Source organism: Myxocyprinus asiaticus, chromosome 24 (assembly GCF_019703515.2).
Source record: "Myxocyprinus asiaticus isolate MX2 ecotype Aquarium Trade chromosome 24, UBuf_Myxa_2, whole genome shotgun sequence".
Classification (NCBI taxonomy): domain Eukaryota; kingdom Metazoa; phylum Chordata; class Actinopteri; order Cypriniformes; family Catostomidae; genus Myxocyprinus; species Myxocyprinus asiaticus.
The window spans coordinates 8,275,521-8,284,485 of record NC_059367.1 but is presented as its reverse complement, the minus strand read 5'-3'; the positions used below and the strand labels follow the sequence as shown (position 1 = coordinate 8,284,485).

Below are 8,965 nucleotides of genomic sequence, written 5' to 3'. Positions count from 1 at the left end.
AAAGCATGAAAAAACACAATACTGTGTGCAAGATCAGATAAGATTAGTTTGGTTTCTTATTATACATCAGCTGTAATGACTCTGTAAGTGCTGAATGGAAGAATCTGCTTTTGACTCTCAACAAGACAGACATAGACAGACAGACAGACAGCTAGCCAGACAGCTAGAGAGACAGACAGACAGACAGACAGACAGAAAGATGACAGACAGACAGATGGACGAACGGACGGATGGATTGATGGATGCATAGAATCTAAAATGTAATCCCTTTAATGCATGTACAACTTTAGAGATGTACAAATCCTTTGAGGTTCATAGAATATTGCATTCAGGGAATGATTCATACAGTACATTATTTATAATAACTGAAATTCATTAAATATTTTTAACAGCATCATGTTTATTTTAACACATGTAGTGTACTACCGTTCAAAAGTTTAGGGTCAATTACTCATTCTTTATTTTTAATTGTTTTCACATTTTAGAATAATAGTAAAGTCATCACAACTATGGAATTATAGAAATGGAAATATGGGAATTAGGTTGTGACTCTAAAAATCCAAAATAAATCAAAACTATGTTATATTTTAGCATCTTCAAAGTGGCCACCCTTTGCCTAGATTTTGCAGAAATGTACTCTTGGTATTTTCTTAACCAACTTCTTGAGGTATCGCCCTGGGATGCTTTTTAAACAGTATTGAAGGAGTTCCCATTTATATGCTGGGCACTTAGTGGCTTCTTTTTTTAATTATTTGGTCCAAGTCATCATTTCAAAAACTTTTTTTTTTTAATAAAATTTTAGTTTTGTAATTAAATGTATTAATATGTTGGCACAATTATATTTTTGTCTACAAAACTAATTTCAAACATTTAAGCATACACCTTAAGATCAAAAGGTTTTTAAGATCATGAGAAACTTTTCAGGTAAGTGACCCCAAACTTTTGAACGGTAGTGTAAACCTAATTTAACATTCTTACAGTTTCATTCTGTTCAGTGTGATTTCTAAGGACTGGTTGGAACATTTGTGACAGCACACACACACACACACACACACACACACACACACACACACACACACACACACACACACTAATCATTAAAAGAATAAAATACATTGTAAAAAATGAATGGTGTTTCACTTATAATTCATACTTGTTGAGTTTTAATGATTAATACATTCAGCCATACAAAGATAGAAATGACTTACTTTAAGCAGTCCTATTATATTTCATTATAACTTTTTTGTACAAAGTTTTCCATTATTTATTGTGAAATGAGAGACCTGCTATGGGATTTTGAATGTTGGACTTGAGGTGGTACCCTCAAAATGTTTATGGCAATTTCAGTTCTGACTAGTTGTAAAGTTGAATATACTGTATGTAAAAGAATCTGTGTATTAAGTTCCACATACAGTACCATTCAAAAGTTTGGACATTTTTGTTCTTGAAAGAAATTGATGCTTCTGTTCATCAAGGATTCATTAATTTGATCAAAAATACTGCCATTATTCAACATTCAACATCAGCAATGTTGAAAATTACACTCACTGAGAAGTTTATTAGGAACACCTGTATACCTACTTATTTATGCGATTATCTGTTCAGCCATTTGTGTGGCAGGAGTGCAATGCACAAAATCAAGCAGATACAGGTCAGCAGCTTCAGTTAATGTTCACATGAACCATAAGAATGTGGAAAAATATGTGATTTTACTGTGGCATGATTGCTGGTGCCAGATGTGCTGGTTTGAGTATTTCTGTAACTGAAGATCTCCTGGTATTTTCATGCACAACAATCTCTAGAGTTTACTTAGAACGAAGCCAAAAACAAAAAACAGGTAACACTTTAGAATAATGGTCCATCATTAATAGGTAATTATGCAGGAATGAATACAGGATTAATGAGTAGTACTACATTAACACTTTAGTTACTACTATTTACTAATATGGAAACACGATTAACCAATCAGTAAGTAATAGCGAACTGATGACAGAGGTAGTTCGCTGTTAGGTAATCACTAATTACTGGATTTGATTTTCCTAATTGAGAACTATCTACCAACTATGGCTAATTTAAAATAGCTACTTATTAATTACTAATCAAAACATAAACAGTGTCTAAAATGTGAATGATTATGTTTTTATTGTGAACATGATCATGAAATGCGCCTTCAGAGAAATATGCGCCTCGTGTGTTCTTTGTGGGAATTAATTTATGAGTGTAACAGCTCTCTAAATCATGGCTACAGTGTCTGGTAGAGTATCATAGTCAGCTTACAGATGTATGTGCCCAACATGTGTATTCCTTGGGATATCTCTTCTGTTCATTACAAATTATTAACTAGCAGGTTTGATATTGCTGGAGGTCTATTTAAAATAATTCTGGTAACCCATAAGTAGTGAGTCAAGTGTTACCACATAAACACGAAGGAATTACTAATTATTTTAAAGCAAGGGTCATGGTAACACATTATTAATTAACGAATACACACTTTTCACAAAACATTTTTAAAATGAATTTTTTATTCATGTATACTGTAGGTTAATCTTACAAGGTTTAATTTGATGTAAAGTGCTTTTTTTTCCTGAGTAACTTAATGAATCCAATGAAAAAAAAAAATGAAAAAAAAAGAAAAAAAGACAAGAAAAGAATGAGTGTCACGTCCATCAAGATTCTAATCCAATCAGGGTTCACCATATTCACTGCTCGTGCTGAAACTGAAAGAAGAGCGAGTGTGATTTTGCTCCGCCGACACGCAGTAAACATTAACATACTTTGTGTTATGTTCATACCGAACATAGGCAAAGGAGGACACGTGTCAAATTAATTTGATAAAAACTGTACGTATTTACAGAGTGAGCTGTCTAGGGCGGAAGTACACATGTGGAATCGGCCTCATGCTGCACGCCGGGTTTCTCTCCGTTTTCTGTTGAAATCTTGTGGAGATCAGCACACGTCCTTTAGACACATAATTTTATTATTTAATTTTATGTTAAGATATAAGACTTTTAAAACATGTAGCAACCGTGAGCACCAGCAATTAAAAGCATTATCATGCTAAAGGTTTGTAGCCTATGCAATTATTTTCAATTATTTCAATGATTCACAATTCAATGATTCATAATTAAGTGCCAGAAACCCCGCCCACCCGTGAATGCTTGTTTAATCTGTTTGATTAAATGAATAAAATGTAGGAACAAACACTTGAGTATTCATTCCATACAGTAAAAAAATATATTTTCAAATATATTTCAAAATGTACAAAAAATGGCCAAAAAATATATTTGCTAAAATATGTCAAAATACATTTACATAAATACATTTTCTACAAATAAATTTTTTTGGCCATTTTTGAAAATATATTTTACAAATATAAATATATTTTAAAAGCATTAAAAAAAATATATTTCATATATTTCAATACAAGAAAATACACACACGTAACATTTGATGTCTAAAATGTGAACATGTATGTAACACATTTGAATAAAAATCAAGCAAGGAACATACTTTAAATTTCAAAAAAGCAGTCTCAGTTCCCCCATCTTAGAATTCACTGCAATCCCCAAAGCTCCTCTGGACACATTGGGAAACCTCTTCTTCACTGCCACTGTAAGAGACAAAAATCACAGCTATATTTTAAAGGGATAGTTCATCCAAAAATGAAAATTCTGTCATTAATTACTCGTCCTCATGTTGTTCCAAACCCATAAAACTTCCGTTCATCTTCAAAACACAAATTAAGATAATTTTATGAAATTTGAGAGATTTCTGTCCCTCCATTGACAGTCCACGCAACTACCAATTTGATGCTTCAAAAAGTTCATAAAGAGATTGTACACTGCAAAAAATGATTTTTTGTCTTGTTTCCAGTCCAAATATCTAAAAATTCTTAAATCAAGATGCATTTACTAGATAAGTAATATGGCATAAGATATTATGTCTTGTTTTCTGAAAAAAATAATAATATTTTTTTCCAAATTAAGTGAGTTTTTGCTTAAAAAAGCTAAAATATCTGCAAATGGGTAAGACAAAAAATCAAATGGAAACAAGATTATTTTTCTTACCCCATTGGCAGATAATTTTGTTTGTTTTAAGAAAAAACTTTTTTTTTCGGAAAACAAGACAATATCTTATGTCAATGTACTTGTCTAGTAAATGCATCTTGATTTAAGAATTTTTAGATATTTGGACTGGAAACAAAACAAAAATACTAAGAAAAGTATTTTTTGCAGTGTAAAACTAATCCATATGAATTGAGTGGTTTAGTCCAAATTTTCTGAAGAGACTCGATCACTTTATAGGATGAACAGATTGAATTTAGGCTTTTATTCACATATAACCATTCATCAACTCAAACATCAGCTGTGGTAAACAGGAGCTCAAGCATGACTGCTTGACGTGCGAGAACCAATGAGGTTCATTCCCGTGTTACGCAGCACTTTGAGCTTCCGTGAGAACCAATGAGGTTCATTCTCGTGTTACGCAGCACGTTTGAGCTTCCGCAAGAATCAATGAGGTTCATTCTCGTGTTACGCAGCACTTTGAGCTTCAGCGAGAACCAATGAGGTTCATTCCCGTGTTACGCAGCACTTTGAGCTTCAGCGAGAACCAATAAGGCTCATTCTCGTGTTACGCAGCACTTTGAGCTTCAGCGAGAACCAATGAGGTTCATTCCCGTGTTACGCAGCACTTTGAGCTTCAGCGAGAACCAATAAGGCTCATTTTCGTGTTACGCAGCACTTTGAGCTTCAGCGAGAACCAATGAGGTTCATTCTCGTGTTACGCAGCACTTTGAGCTTCAGCGAGAACCAATGAGGTTCATTCTCGTGTTACGCAGCACTTTGAGCTTCAGCGAGAACCAATGAGGTTCATTCTCGTGTTACGCAGCACTTTGAGCTTCAGCGAGAACCAATGAGGCTCATTCTCGTGCGTCAAGCAGGTTTGGTTGAGCTTCTGTTTATATTCGCTGATCAAGCCTAAATTCAATCTGTTCATCATACAAAGCAATCAAGGCTCTTCAGAAAATTTGGACTAAACCGCTCAATTCATACGGATTAGTTTTACGATCTCTTTATGAACTTTTTGAAACGTCAAAGTGGTAGTTGCGTAGCTGTCAATGGAGGGACAGAAAGCTCTCAGATTTCATAAAAAAAAAAAAAAATCTTCATTTGTGTTCCGAAGATGAACAAAAACTTACGGGTTTGGAACAACACTAGGGTGAGTAAATTATGACAATTTTTTCATTTTTGGCTGAACTAACCCTTTAAATGAATTTTTCTAGTAAATTTTCCTTTCACCAACTCTGCATACGAAATCAAATACTTCTCTACTATACAGTATGCCAACATGGTAGTATGTCTGAATTCATAGTATTTGAAAAATAGTAGGTAAGTCCGAATTTCATTCATATAGAACATACTTTTTTAACGGTTGTGAAGTAAATTCAAATACAAATGTAGTACCTACTGAAACAGTATGTGATTTCGGACGCACCGCAAGTCTTGACTTACCATATATGGCTGCCATGGTGTCCTTATCAAGGGCACTCCTTCTCTCGGCACCACAGTCAGTTTTACTCATTCCTCCTACAAAAGACAATACACGATACATGAACATTTGAATAGGGTACAGAGGGCATGCACCATTGTCTTCAAACTAGTTTTAGATTTCCAAATATTTTTGTTCACCTTAACAGAAGAACTGAAGAAAAATAACTATAGGTATGCTGGATTTGAAAGATATGTTTATGGGTATGTTTTGGACAGTAAAGAAAATAATGAAGGAGAGGTAGAATTAGCCTTTTTTAAACTACTCAGATTAATATCTAAGAATTTGACCTGGCCTTCGAAACTGTTTACCTTTCAGATTGCTGTGGATCAGAAGAACCTCCAGTGGGAAGGCGGCGATTAAAAGAACACGCATCATTGAAGTGGCTGTTTGGGTCTGCAGGGCAGAAGTCCATTGATGCTTTAGAAGTTTTATGCCTGTGCCATGTGCTAACTAAACCTGTGGTTGTGATCACATAAAAAGAGTTACAATATACATTATTTTCAAATAAATTCTTTAAAACTCTTTTAAGTTTTTATTCAGCCATTTCACCCATCACAGAAATGCGTAACAAATCTGTATGTACAGACCTAAATCCTCAGCAAAATTTACTTACATAATTAGCATCACTGGAACACTAAAAAAAGTAAAAATAAAAAAATAAATAAAGTCAACAATGTTATTACAGACAGACACACTTTATTAAGAATTAACAAAGCAATGACACTAATGTAAGTGCACCATGTATTTTTTCATAAATGAAAACAAAATACTTACTTTGGCAGAACCAGACAGAAAAGCCTTGGATGGAGCCTTCGGCACCTGTGAAGCAGAATATTGATAGATTAAAAACAATACACATAACACTGAGCATCATAAAATCTTTGTAGAAGTATCAGAATATCACAACGTTGCACAACCATCTAAACATTACTGCTTGTAAGTCATGTGACTTATATTTTGATGGAGGTATGAATTGAATACACCCATACAATGCAAGTGAATAGGTACAGAGTTTCATGTTCTGAAAAAGACATAAAAAGCTTAATTGTAAGCCATAAGACTCCAGTAGTTTAATAAATGTCTTCTGAAGCAAATGTCTTCTTGATTTTGGGTGAGAACAGACCAAAACGTTCCACCAAAATATACCTCTACTATAAATCTTGACATCAGCAATCAAATTCATGATCATGATTAATTAAATAACTTCCTGGTTCCACCTAGTGCTCTGTGCATGTGTTAAGCACTAGGACTGTATGTCTATATGCATATACTCACCATATCTCCATCAGAAAATATCTTGCTGTTATGCTGAAGAAAAAAAGTCATACAAACTTGAGACATCACAAGGGTGAGTAAATGATGAGAAATATCAATTTTAGGTGAACTATTCTTTATCTACCACAGTCATGTTCAAATCACTAGGATGCTATGAATAAAGTTTCTGATTGTACAAGTATATTTTAATGTAAAAACATAAAATAAAAACAATAGATAAAATGCATAACTTACATCAAGGAAATCTGCATTTGATTCCAAAAGCTAAAATTAATACAGTAAATGGATATATGTTAGCAATAGTACTGGACAATTGTTGTTACAAATAAGTTTATCTAATGATCTCAAGAAAACAGTCATTATTTTAATAGTTATGCTTAGTATGTGACATAATAGCATGTGGCACAGACATTACATAAAAAGCAGCGGAGTCTTGGACATCTGTACGAGAGAAATTCATATATTAGAAACAAGTCACTTAATACTGTACATCAGAAAAATATTTACATAGCAGACTATTCCTTGTTCAGATGCAATGTACAAGAACAATCAGGGACGACCCAGTGCAAGTTAGTATAAGCCCCTCCCCCCCATCCGTTCGTGATCGTGGCCCTAAGTACAATGCACAAGTTTATTTGTTTTTTATCTATATCATATGTTCATAGATATGAACAACATGTAAAATGTACATCATGAACATCTGCAACAGCTACTGTAAACTGTACCAAAAACAACAACAACAATAATAATGATAATGACAAACAAATTAATAAATTAGATTTAAATCTTACTTCAGGAACATCTGCATTTGATTTCATGGGTTGAAATAAATAGGCAGAAATATTACTACTGAGCAACCAAAAAACTCTAAAGGTCTTAAGTTTAAAAAGGCAAGGAAATGTGGAACATTGTCATTAGTAACTGTGCTTTATATTATGTAAACAATTCTAACCTCCTGGAGTAAGTGCTCTAGCCAGAAGGAGAGATGGGATTTCTGTGAAAGTAAAATTAAATGTGAATAAATTAAAAAAAAAAAAAAAAAAAAAAAAAAAAACAAACAGTAGAAAGACCAAACTGTGGTTAGTGTAAGCGCACACACACATACATACATACATTATATATATATATATATATATATATATATATATATATTTGTTTTGTTTTTTAATTAGTACAGTACTTACTTTCAAGTATTTCATTTTTCAGCCTCTCATTCTCTTTATTTAGATTCATGTTCTTTTCTCTCAGCTGATTTATCACACGCTGTAGATGTTCCATTTTTCTTTCATTCCACACCTTTAGATCATTTGGTAGGTCTGTGAGGTGTACCTTAAACATACATCACTGACTGTAAACAAGTACAATTATATGTTATATATATATATATATATATATATATATATAAACAGACACACACACGGTTCTGACCAACACTAACCTTTTTCTTAGCTGCTGGTTCCTCTCTCATCTCTGCGGCCTCTAGGAGTTTCATTGAAGGTTTACTCTTTCTCTTCAGAGTGTCTGACTCGGGTAGCTGTTCTTCAATTTCCTTAAGTTTTATTTGTAAAGTTCTTTCCCTTTCTGAGGAGGTAGAATAATGCTAAGAAAAATGCTAATGTTTGTAGTACGTCACAACTACATACGGTCCTGATGTTAACTAAAAAAAAAAAAACAAACAAAAAAAAAAAGAATATTTTACTGACGTCTTGTTATAAATCTACAATATAAATCTATTATTATACAGAATAATAGAGGATAATATAATAGTATTATATTGGAAATAGGATAATAAAAATAGGCACCTGCTATCTTGATGATGGAGGCCTCATAGGCCGGCCACTCCACCAAGTAAACGTAATTTTCCTCCATACCTGCTGAGTATTCATCCTCATCAAATTTTCTAATATGTTCAGTGGGCACAATTGAGAATTTTTCATCCTCCACCCACTTAATTAACGCGAACATAATCAGCTTGTGTCTACCAGCGTGCGGTCACGGTCGGAATTCGCGCCTCAGGCAACGGTTATTTAAAATTTATTTTTATTTTTTAAAAAATGTACTTTGCACTTACATTTATTTATTTTTAGGATTCTTTAAATATTTTAGTTTTTATTTTTAAAATCTAATTATGTCTTTA

At 33.2% G+C, this 8,965-nt stretch overlaps 1 long non-coding RNA gene across 1 annotated transcript; it reads right to left on the bottom strand.

Moving 5' to 3' along the window:
* Positions 1 to 2,616: 2,616 nt before the first annotated feature.
* On the bottom strand, positions 2,617 to 8,671 carry LOC127415065 (uncharacterized). The gene is made up of 12 exons (XR_007892903.1): positions 8,631 to 8,671; positions 8,267 to 8,485; positions 8,013 to 8,157; positions 7,063 to 7,822; positions 6,829 to 6,861; positions 6,328 to 6,372; positions 6,167 to 6,187; positions 5,862 to 6,009; positions 5,514 to 5,588; positions 3,511 to 3,610; positions 2,853 to 2,958; positions 2,617 to 2,717 (listed from the first exon to the last, which is right to left on the bottom strand). It is a non-coding gene; the product is annotated as an uncharacterized LOC127415065 (long non-coding RNA).
* Between the last annotated feature and the right edge of the window lie 294 nt (positions 8,672 to 8,965).